This window comes from Labrus mixtus, chromosome 4, assembly GCF_963584025.1.
Source record: "Labrus mixtus chromosome 4, fLabMix1.1, whole genome shotgun sequence".
NCBI classification, from domain to species: Eukaryota; Metazoa; Chordata; class Actinopteri; order Labriformes; family Labridae; genus Labrus; species Labrus mixtus.
In genome coordinates, this window is record NC_083615.1 from 9,942,231 (window position 1) to 9,955,232 (window position 13,002).

The window sequence follows — 13,002 nt, forward strand, 5'->3', positions numbered from 1 at the left end:
GATAGTGCTGCTAGTGGAAAGGTAAGGAATGGCAGGTTTTGACAGTAGAAATGAAACTATTACAGCGAAAACAGATAGCCTATGTTAAAAGTTCTTTTCGTTCAAGGGATTATTACCTTGTGCAAAGAAGACAGGCCTACTAACCTGTAGGCTACACACGATAAAGCCTATTTTGTACTTGGAGCCTTTTAGTGGCTGGTATGTGTTTAGTTAGGCCTGTAGGCTACATATTATAATAGGTCTACGTGCTCTCAGTTTAGTAATGCAGAAAAAATATAGGCACTATAGTGTGGGCACAAGTTTCCAAACTGTTATTTTACGCCTATGGGAAAAATAAACTAACTTCAATTTTTGCTTTTAAGCCTTCTTCATCAGGTGGCTAGGAGGATGACTTAACAGAATGATAGCATCACGCTCAAGATATAGGCTACAAGATACAAGATATTGTAAGGCGGTGCAGCGTGTCTTGTTGTTTATTCCTGACCCTTTACTGTAAGTTAACTTTGTCAAAGCTAACCCAATGACATTACATTCTACGATTAGACTGCTAACAGTGGGAATACTGTCTTTATTAAAATGATTATACACAAGTATCAACAAAGTAGTTTTAAACTATGCTCAATGAAAAGGTAACCAAAAGTGTTACCTTTGTGCCACAGGGGTCACATATTGTGTTATGTCATTGATGTTTGGATCAGAGATGCTGAAGGATTTTATAAGCTTGCACTTTTTCAAATGACTCTCTCTCTCTCTCTCTCTCTCTGGACATCCTCCTGTAAGGAACCCGGATACTTCAGTGGGAGCCTCTGTCCCGTTGTGCTGTGTTATGTGTTGAACCAGCAGATCTAGCGCCCCCCTAAGTTGACTGTCGTAACCCTTCATCCAACCCAAGGGGACAGGACCGCTGCTCTGTCAGTTTCCTTCCCCGCTCTTGAGCGCCGGGCAATGCGGTGCTGAGCAGGCGTGAGCATCGTGAAGGACACACGGACGAACGGATTTGACCGCTACAGAAGGTAAGGACACGGACAGCGCTGGACACATACGTAGAAAACTGCTCTATTTGACATTATTTGCCGAAAAAGCCAGGCGCTGCATTTTGACAGCTGGGGAATCAGTGTTGTTTACAACGCACTGAGTGGGATGCGAGGATGGGATGGAGCTTGTGCATCCCTCTGCAGTGCAGCCAGAATTGTAACGATTTTTAAAAAAATGCATTTTGCATTTTATGCCTTAATGACAGGTGTAACGAGAAACCGAGATACCGATTTATGGTGGCATGGTGGGGATGATGCTGATAAGCTGCTTCACATCCTGGCATGCACTTCCCTCCCTAAAAATAATCGATGCGCAGAGCAGATGGAAGGATGTTTTGATTTGTTTCAGCTATACATTGGCCTTGCACACCTGATTTAAAGTAATGAGTCTGAGTATTGAATTCATTATTAATTAGACCTCGCCTGAGGCCATAGCTTCATAACGCCGCACATACCGATGATTCAAACTGCCGCCTGCCTTACAGCCAGAGATAAAGCACCCGACGACTGTAAACACTTCGATCTAGGTGGACCTAAAACGCATGTCTTGGGTGTTAGTAAAACAGTTTTCAATGAAACGTATTGTGGGTCTGTCATCTTCACCGGCAGATTAAGCTGTAGTGCTCAGTAATGGCCCATTGCAGGGTTATTCTGTCAGGATGTCAGGTGCTGGAGAAGGTGTCATGGGCGCGTCCTGACTCGCCAGACTAGGCTTCAGTGAAGTGGACAAACTGATAGGCTACATGTTACTAAAGTAGGGTGGTCTGAGAACTTCCACACATTCTACAGATGTTACAAAAGGTGTCCTTGCCATGTAGCAAAAATTATGACAAGTTATGTAATATTAAAATTCATTATGAAAGACATTGATCTATGTTTTATCTCACCTGAGCCATTCAGCCGTGCACCGCTTCACTGTGAACGGCAAAGATGTGATTCTGTGAGATTTAAAATACAAGATTAGTATATGGGGTGCATTAATAGCAAAGAGCTCCAGTATAGCTCTGGTCACCACTCAAATGCATCATTGTGGAGTCTGTCTGCAAATCAAGATATTTTATTTATTTATTTTTAAGACCACTTCATCTCATGATGGATTGAAATTTCGGCAAGAAAAGGCAAGATTATTGTTTCACCGTGCTGTTCAGTAATGGCATGAGTGTGTTGTGTTGGGGATATTTCCCCTGCAACTGACAGCAGAATGCCTTGAAACCCACAGCTTCCCATTGCGGTGTAATGAGCTTGTAATTTTGATTCATGATGTAATCAATAACGACAAACTAAGAGGGAATAACGCCTCCTCATCGGCCTGTTAGTGTGCTATTACCCATTGTTTTGTTTTTGTTATGGGCAGAGCTGACTTCATTCGGGCAGGTATTTTTAAGTATTGGTTTCAAGTAGTAGTTTGTCCCCTGAAGATTTAACTGTGGGGTTTGTGTCGCCGCACTTGTTACTCATTACAAATTCTTGCTCATGCATTATAAAAAAATAATAGTTTTCATACAATTTATTGATAAATCTCTGACCCCTTCCTATAGATCTCGACCTTACACACCTGCATGCTTTTGACTAGAATGTTAATATGGGCTCTTTTCTGCTATTCAGTGTCATGTGTGATAAGGTTACTGTGTATTGTCTCCGTACTGAATCAGAGCCACAAATGTCAGAGGGATTCCACAGTCGCCTGTCAGGTGTAGCACTTTATGAATCTTGTAAGCCTGTGTGCTGCTAATGCATCCTGTGCTGTCCTGTGTACACCCTGAGGACATGCAGACCCTCTCCTTCATGCTAGGTGAATGAATCTACTCTGCTCAGGAGAAGGCTAACTTATGTGCAAAGGCATCGCCTTGTACCTTTTTTGCTCTAGAAACATATTATGACTGGATACAGAGTTTTGAATTTTGTAATAAGCTGCTCCCTGCCTGCAAATCAGCTGTGCGGCTGCAGCGGCCTGCCTAGCCGGCGCGACAAGGAAGTTTTTACATAACACAGTACCCTGCAAGATATGGATGTTCGGTGATGGATCTGAAGGGTACAGACTCAGCCTTCATTAGTGTCACAGTCAAATGAATCAACATAACTGTACCCTTACATCTCCTTTGGTTCTGATGCTCCAATCACACACGTCTGTCATGTATTGAGATGGACAGGCTAACCTCACCTGAGGCAGAAAATAGAGCTGTCCTCGACCTTCCCTTCTTCACTTCACTTCAGTCAGAATGCATTCATGAGCATGAATAGGAAGGTGAGAGAGTTCACTTTTACTAAGCTGGGGTATGCATTTTAGCCCAGATCTGTCAAATGCATGAAGACTTTTTAAAAATACATTGAAGACTTTTTAAAAAATTTCCCTATGTCCTTCAAACACCAATGGCATAATTTAAGCATGCTGTTGGTGCTCAAAGCAGAGCCTTGGATGTTTGCCATCTAAGATTAAGGTAATTTTGGAGGCATTTTGGGAGATTAGATTTGTGTCCAGATGTCCTTCCAAGCCTTGGGTAACAGATTCTCGGGCAAAGAGTCAGAGCATTTAAAAGACAAAGATAGATTTTGTGCGTGATTTTTGCCTAGACTTACCGGTAAGTGATTGGCAGTGTTGGCATTTGGCAGCTACAGGGCTAGTTTGTTAGGTACTGTTTGTTCTGCCACACTGAATGCAGTGTCAGTCAAACTGGAGAGAATACCTCATGTAGACCTGATTCATTCTTATAGTGAATTCGGAAGGACAGGATATAGCAAGATGTGACAGGCCAAGCACGTGAACATTTGTGTGCACAAACACACGTGAACGGATACACAATCACTTGCCTGTAATGCTGCAACTGTCTTCACTGCCTGAACAAGTGCTTCGCACTGTCTTGCTGACAAAACATGTGGTGTTCTTGTCTGGATGCTTCCTTTAAATTGCTCAGCAATTTACACGCCTGCAATCAATAGCGAGCTCCACTAATGGTACAGCAGTGAGGCAGAGACGTGACGTCTTCTGTGTTTGCCTAGAGACAGACCTCTCTTCTGTTCATGCCTGTAGAGGAGAAAAGGGCCTCAGTCCCCATCTGCCATGCCTGGCTGTCTGAATGCAGTTTGCACTGGGCTTGCCATTGATTCTCCCACTGTGGACTGCTCTCTGCTCTCTGCATGCACATGACCTTATAGATCTTATGTGGAGGGGCTGAGCTATGCGGGAGGAACTCCCAGCCAGCCGTGTTGATTATTCATCTATTTAGTGCAATGTAAGAATGAAATGTAAACGATACCTACCTTCTTGCAAACGAGTTAAGTATGATTCCATGATTTACAAAGGCTTCAAGATATAATCAGTTTTGTCATCATTTGGGAAAAGAGTGAAACTTGTTTTGTTTGTAAACCAATAAGTAAATAACAGAGTCAGGCGAGGGACTGAAGGCCACTAACAGAAATTCAATCCAGCTATTTTGAAAATAGATTTCTTTGGATTTTTATTGAAAGTAATAATGCCAAACAACTTGCTGGTTCTGGCTTCTGAGATTCAAGAATGCTGCTTTTTTATCATCATAGACTAGACTGTCATGGAGCTTTCTCAGTATTTTAGATACTGTATATTTCAAACGATTAATCCAGAAAATAGGTCAGATTATTTGGTATTTAAAAATAATCCCTTTTTGCAGCCTTAATGCAGCTACCACATTAGTAACCAGATGTATCTCTTAACCATCCTACATTGTTTTATATGCACAGGACACGTCTCAAATCAGTCACTTTGTTTGACTGAATCTGGTTTTGTTGCCTGCATTGATTTTCTATTTCTGGGGCCACTGTTGCCTACCTAAATCTAATGATCTTAAATAGAGTCTCCCAGCACTTTAGGGGACTAGTTACTTTTAAGGTCAGACCACAAAATTAATAATTACTCAGTCACACTGTGCCCAAGAACACGTGTATGTAAGTGTGATTCATGTGGCTCTCGAGCATTCCATGATTTCTCTCTGCAATATCTTAACTGAGTATAAAATACAGCCAGAATAAATGCCCCTCTATTGAGTCACACAGAGGCATGCAGATGAAAATAGATTTATTTGATATACTGTTAACTGCTGGCTTTCTGTTTGTTTGACATTAAAGCTCCTCGAGAAAGATCTTGTTATTTTTTGCCGACAAGGTTAAAAACTGTTTTTTTTTTTTCTTTAGCTCTGGCTCGGTTTTAAAAGCATCATAGATAAAACTTCCCTCTAGATATAACTGAAAGTGTCTTTTATCATAGAACATTTAATCTGTTCGCCTTGTCCTTATCAGCGTGATTTTGTTTGTTGATAAGAAGCTGAGTTTCCTGAATGACTCGAGTGGCCTCTGTGGTTTGTCGATCTGCCAAAGAGATGTCTCATTCAAAATCAGGTTATTCCATTAAGATAATGTGGACTGGACAAGCACAAGCAGGTAGTGCACTGATATTGCCTGATATCTCCTCCCTGTCATTCTTAGGGGAATTAGGCTGACATTGATCAATGTCATCAAAGTGTTATTGTGAGGCAGGTGGAAGATTTAATCCAGTTAAAAACATTTCTGTGTTAACAGAAGATTTCACTTGTTTTCAAATTCATAATTTGAACAAAATTCAGAAATAAGATGTATTAATGAAGCCACTGATGAACTGGGCAAATGATTGATAAACTAGATGATTAATGTATTGGTTCACAGGCCAGCTGCGTGTGTGTGTCTGATGATTTCGTTGAACTGAGTGTCTTTAGGACATGCGTTTGGCTGCATTTAAGAACAGTAGAAATCTGAAACTAGGTTACACTTGACAAGATTTCACTCCTTTTCTCTGATTTGTCGCTCGGGCTTCTCTGAGATATTTTTAGACTGTACAATCAAAGTAAATCTTTTGGGATTTATGGACTCAATTAGAAGGAGATAACAAATGTGTGCCCTCCGCCTGCTAATTTCTGTTAACAGCCTGATCAGCCCTTTACATTATTTTCACATTATATTTGACTTTCTTCATTACCACATCAGCACAGAAAATAGTTTGTTTGAGACCAAACTGTATCTGGCTTCACAAGAGTTATTTGCTTATCAAACAGCTAATTGCATTTTGGATGTTCACCAGAACTGAAGATGTTTGTATTTAATGATGATAAGAAGTAGCACTGTGAGAAGAGAAGGTTAACAAGTTCAGAGGACACTTTCTCTAATGAAATAGTCCATTTGAAGCATCTTACTATGGATGAGTCTTAATTATACAACCCCTCTATGTGTCAGATGACCGCTTGTGTATTTATTTCACATTACACTGAGCGTAACACACAGCGGACTGACTTCTCACATGGGAGTCTTGAGCCATCTGTTTCTATGTTCGGTCAGATACAGTACATTGTTTGCAGGGCGGTTGAAGCTGTGCAGTCAAACATCACTGCTTTTATGGTCTTGCAATAGATCACGATACATTTGATAGATGGTTTTTTGTATGCCTGATTGGCAAACTACTGTATGTTAAATATACCTTTATAATGTTGTCTTCTTCACATATCTTTTTAAAATATCTTATTTTACATTCAGGTATATCATAGCAGTCCTCAAACTTGGGTACCATGTTCTGTCGTAGCAGCATGATTTAATGTAGAAGATTTGATAACATTTTAATTGTTTTCTTTCATTGAAGGACAAAGTATTATATTCAGACACTTATTGATTGTTTTTAAAGACCTTTGACCAAGCAGGGGATAAGGGAACAGCCTTTAATAATACAGAAATACTTTAATCCCATTTGTTGCTTTGAAAACATTACCTGTACAACTACAGTATATCCCCTGTAACATGGTCAAATATTTCATAATCCTAACATGAAAGCTAGTATTTAGCATCGTTTTAAAGATAAGATTACCCCTGTACCCTCCATCATTGATACTCCCAGTAATGGGCTGCATTGTTTTGGACTTAATCCAGTTTAATCTGAGTTTATCAGTAGATTGTGGAAGCTTACTGTAGTTCAGCAGCTTGCGCTGTTATCTTATAGTGCTGGGGATGAAGAACGAGCCCAATGGTGCAAAGAACTGTCCAATTAGGTAAGAAAGCGTCTTCCTCGCCGCGGCAAAGCTACTCTTGGGGCCTTTGAGCAAGGCCTGTTGCTATGGTGCTGGGATCGTCTGTGAAAGACAATAACACAACTTCATGGATCCTCAGTGTGCAAAGCTCTCAAGCTAAACCATCCTCTACAATTACCTTTCATGCATGTTGTTTTTCATGCTAACTAAGCTTATGTCAGCATGTGGTGATGATGCATGCTGTATACAGTCGACAGCTCTGCCCTGCTAGCATGCTAAGCTGTAGATAAGAACTCCCCACCAGTTGTCTGCTGAAAATAATGAATGACTTGAAGGGGTCAAAGGGGATTCTTGCTCTAAGCAAAAGCAACCTTGGTGAGAAGCACACTAGTTCTTTCGCCGGCTGACCCCTAGCCTTCTGTGGGAGGAACGGTATGTGTGAGAGGTATATGGGTAGAGGCTAATCGCACTGAGAGCCCAAAGGCGAAGGCCTCCCAGCACGTGGAGTGAATACTGAGGACGCTGAACTCTTGGGAAGCCTCATTATACATTTAGAGGCGTCCTGTTTTCCCTCTCTCTGGACAGCTGGACGGCTAAATTGTTTGTGGATCAATAGTTTAGCTTTCCTACTGGCTCCACAGAGTGAGTGAAGTGCATTTAAACCAAAGAAATCCCATTACCCTTGGCAGAGATGGGCAGCATCGCACTATAGGGGCCTCTCAGCAAGTGCTATTGGTATGCCCATTATCCAATCTCCCTGTTTGTTTACCTGCAGTGCTTCTACTGGGACCACACAAACTCATTTTACACTTGTGTCATCAAATTTTTCTCGATCTAGAAACAAATTGAATTTCATCCATAAATATCCTATTGTATTCCCATTTGATATTCTTTTTAAAACAGTGCTAATTGCCCTGTATTTTTAAATCACTGATTGGGTAATATCAGTTTTTGAGATACTGCTGATCGTTATGACCGGGGCCTGGCTGCAGCCTGTCTGTATTGATTCAAAACTTCTTTTAAAAGCCTGCTGTTTTTCAGTTCAGTACTCTGGTTATGTAAAAGGCAGATAGAGAAAAGGGGGTAAAGAGAAAAGGAAGGGGGGTCCAGGGGTATAATGAGAAACAGAGATGGACAAAACATTTGGAGCTCTCCCTTCATTCCTTAGATCAGTGTAACCAGAAATAAAAGCTGTGACTGGTGCAGGCTCGAGCTGTGGGCAGCCGCTGTCCTCTCCTGGCTCTCTCGCCATGGTGCCGGTGTATTTGTGTTTCGCTGGTCAGCCTCCGAGCTCCTGGGCCCAAGTTGCATCCCTACATGAAGAGCCCATTGATACCGGCCACATTAGCATTCGGTGCGGGTGAGCACGACAAACAGGTTGGTCTCCCATTACACACTTACAAACCTGTTCTCTCTGGATGCTCTCAAAGGGTCTTAAATCAGGGCTCCTGTTGCATAGCTAATAAGCGCATGAAAGAGGTCAAACAATGCTTATGAAGCCCTCTTCTGTCCAAGCAGTGTACTCTTAGTATAAGGCCTCGCAATGCCAAACGCCATGTAATGGCAACACTTTTCAGCTGGAGTGACACTGTCACATCTGGCTCACAAACTCACAAGGTGATGATGTAACAACCTGCGTCATGCTCTCTCTAAGTGCTAGTGGGACAATACACCAGCACTAATAGCTTCCGACAAACTAGCCTAAAATGTCCCCGAACAAAAGTTGTTCCCTTTCAGTTTGCATATCATTATTCTGCTCTGATCGCAGCATTCTGAGGGAATCTGGCTGACTTATGCATGAGACTTGTGCACTAATTATGCTGCAGATCTTTTTTCTTTTCTTTCACTCTGTTTGTAGCTGCAGGAGCTTCTGTTGCAATCTGCTAATTCATGCTGCTGACATTGTTCTCACAATTTTTACTTAGCAACAGCAAATTGCCCCCGAGAAGAAGCAGGCCCCCATGGTAAATAACACATGCAATGTTGGTGTGCACCATCTCTGTGTTTTAATTAACATGAGTCAGACAACTACTGCTTCAGCAAGTCATGCTGGTGCCAAGAGAGAGAGTAGGGGAAGCCAGCTTTCTAATTACAGATCTTTTTCTTCTGGACATGTCCACCTTACTGTAGAGGAATTTATACGAACAGTAAACAGGAAGATAAGCAAGATGAGAGTGAAGATAACCCCTTATTGCTCTCATTACTGGCCGTCTAGACTGAGGGAGATGCCAGAAATCACAGCATTACTTCCCAGCCCATCTCTAATTAACTCTCACATTATTCCATGGAGAAAAACAAGCCGTGCATGCATATTGGAAGAGTTTCTTTCTCAGAGTTCAGCGAGGCATGATAGTGGACAGCTTCCATACTGTATGTGTGGACCTCGTGGTAAAATATGTCAGTAATAGAGTAGCCAGTGTCACTGGTTGCATTTATTCATGAGGAAGGTGCAATGGAGGAGAGGGAAGGAAAGAGCATCCAGAGGTGAATCTGACCGGGGGAAAGGGCACTGTGTCCTTTTTGTATTCCACACACACACACACACATTCTCACACACACACACACACACACACACACACACACACACACACACACACACACACACACACGCATTCTCTCACACACACACACACACACACACACACACACACACACACAGCCTATGCAATACTATGACTCTTTTCTGCAACACACAGCTCCACTCATGCTGTACACAGGACCAAATGGAGGACAGACAGAGTGAAGGGCACAGCGTCACAGTCAGACAAGCACACACACACACACACACACACACACACACGCACACACAGCCCCCTACACACACTCACAAACACACACACATATACACACAATGGATGGAAAGAGGAGGGGTTGTACTTTCCTTAATTCCCCTGAAACAGAGGACAACAAGACAAAGCATACAGTGCTCCTCTCTGTGACCTAAGGGGGATGGAAACTACTCTGTATTAAGAGACTGCTGGTGCACTTAATGTTCTTCACATTGACCCATGACCAACAAGATTTTGTTTGAGTCCAGTACAATGAAATGAAAGAGTTGCAAAAAATTAATTGGAGCCCTTATCTGTGTTTATTAGACATCAGTTTACATAATTGATACATCACATCTCCGACTCCAACAAAAGGTTTTTCTAACAAAATCGAACAAAGAATACCCTTTTGAAAAAGCAGGACCCCAACACGAAGCGTTGAGTGGATCATTTAATGATTTATTTATTATGCTTGCTATTTATGTACAACATATCCACTTACTAAATGATATTTGACACAGAATGTTGACTGGAAAGGAAATTGTTGGTTTATAAAAAGTTCTTCTGCTAAAAAAAACTGTGCCATCAATTCCTTAAATTTCCTAAACTCTAGTGCAATGTTCTGTTTAGTATTTATTTCACATGTCTTCTCTTATTTTGTGGACTCCTCTCTCATCTGGCGTTGTGTCTGACGATAGATTAATCTGACTTCTTCCTGCTGATTGATATGATTGAAGTTACCTGTCGAGAGCCTGTGATCAAAGCTGTGTTTGTCGATGCGGTCTCTTCTTCATAGCAGCGTGCTGCTAAATGTACTAGACCAATCAAATTTGACTAATTAAAAGGTATTGAAATATCATACAAAGGGGCGCCGGTTGCCTAGCAGCTATGTTGCGTGCCCCTTGTATGGAGGCTTTGGTTCTAATTGTGGCGGCTGTTGGTTTGAATCCCACCTCAACCTTTTGTTTTATGTCATCCTCCACTCTCTCCTCACAACGTTTCCTGTCTCTCTTCAGCTGTCCTAATTAATAAAGCCAAAAATATATATAAAACGAAAGGAAAGAAATATCATACAAAGCTCTGTGATTAACATTCATTTCATAGGGTTTGTCTTTACTGTGAGGTGTCACTGAAACTTCTGGCCCCATCATCATAACTGAGGCACTTACACGAGAGTGGTATTGATCTCCTCTGAATGGAAGCAATTCTTTCTAAAGATGTCAAACTATTCTTTTACAAACAACACTACATGATTTATAATGTTCATAATGTTTCACTTATGATTGAACAACACGGGATATACTAAATGAAATAATTTATTTGTTAATGGTCTTAAAGCACAGTAACTGTTGCCAGAGCAAGAGTAACGCTCAGTGCTGTTTTACTGAAGCACTGGCATGAATAAAACAATGTAGGTGAAAGGGCCCTTAGAGTTTTCTAGGCCATTCTGACAACAGCATCTGTTTGAAGCATAATTTTTGAAAAGTCTCTTAACCTAGTTTAACTTTCTTGCTGCCACTGGAGGAAACACACGCTTCATTTGAGCTCCGGTGGAAGAAGAAGCTGCAAAGGTTGATATCAGAGGTGTTTCTTCATCATCATGTTGGACTCGGTGAAGAAATCATTTCCTTGTGTAAAGTGTTGAGCCAAAAAGATTGCAAATTTATGTGACCATGATTTAATGTATTTCATTTGTAAATACAGTTTGTACAATATTAAACATACATGTTGCCATTTGATGCATTGTTGTACCAGAGTTAACTTAGAGCTAAAAACATCTGAAGTCCCTTTGGCAGGTCATGATTAAAACACCATAGAGTTATAAAACATCACTGAAAAAAATAGACTGTAACAAACATAACACAGTAACTAACTAAGGAGCACTATATCACACACACACACACACACACACACACACACACACACACACACACACACACACACACACACACACACACACACACACACACACACAGACGCACACTTTCATCAGATTTTTCAGTTAGTTTTATAAAGCTGCCAATAGAGTTACAGCTCCTCATATTGTCTGGCAGGGTGTTCCTCTAAGTTGTGGCTTTCACAGTGAAAGCTGACTGCCCAAAGGCATTGTGATGAAAGGAGGCGTAATGAGGTGGGACAAAACCATTTAAAATCTTGTACACAAGACACACAGTTGAAAAATTATCAAAAGTTCTCAAAGCTCAGGATGATAATGAATAGATTTGTATTCAAAACTTTCAAGGTTTTTAAAGAGACTCCTATCCGAGAACTGTCTACACAGTGTTGTGTTTTTCATAATCTGGCATCATGATGTAAGCACTTCTTTTCAGTACATTTCCCTCTGTTGTACCCTGTTTGTTAAGGGAGCACCTGTTCAGCACCATGATCACATGATGTGACCTGGCAGAGAAAAACCAGATGACTCAGGTCTTTGCCCAGGCTGTGTTCATTTTCAGACTCTCTCTCTCTGTGTCTCTCGCTCTCTCGCTCTCTCTCTCACACACACACACACACACACACACACACACACACACACACACACACACGCACGCACACACACACACACACACACACACACACACACACACACCCCCCCACACACACACACATACACATGCAATGTTTTCAACAGGCCATCTGACTGTGACCATGTGCTCAGCAGTAAACACAGGTCTGTTGATATGATGGTCACTGTATTTACCTTGAGACAGTGTTCTGTCCTATTTGTAAGAGTCCCTGCATGCGGAAAAAAAACATAATCTTTTGATAAATACAAATGGAGAGACAGTTAATAGGATGTTGTGTTCACGTGTCGTTTTATATTAGATTATTAGCTTGCCCCAGCTGCCATACTCTGGTTTCTGGCTCTGTGAAAAAGAGCTCATGCTGACTGTTTTAAACAGTGCACTGGGCTCCTCGAGGAAGAGTGCTCTTGTGCCAAACAACGGGGGAATATTATTTTACACATAAATGCACTCATTGAGAGAAACTGTGGAGCCTGCAGTGGTGCAAGTAGTGGAGGAAGACATCATGATGGGAAGCATGAATGTGCATGGCCAGGCTCAAAAGCAGTGGCACAGACTAATACAGTCTGGTAGTCAATGGTTTCACAAAGCATGCATTGTCTTGTGTTCTTTTCAACCCTGGAGGAGGTGGCTTTAGCTACTTGTTTGATCTGTATTG

General features: G+C 41.5%; 1 protein-coding gene across 1 annotated transcript in view; it reads left to right on the forward strand.

Annotated features, from left to right (window-relative positions):
- The first annotated feature begins 832 nt into the window (after positions 1–832).
- The window catches only part of cntn1a (contactin 1a), a 64,727-nt gene continuing 52,557 nt past the window's right edge, over positions 833–13,002 (forward strand). Inside the window, exon 1 of the mRNA XM_061035793.1 lies at positions 833–1,013. The gene's annotated coding sequence lies outside the window, so the exon portion shown is untranslated. The remainder of the gene's footprint in view (positions 1,014–13,002) is intronic.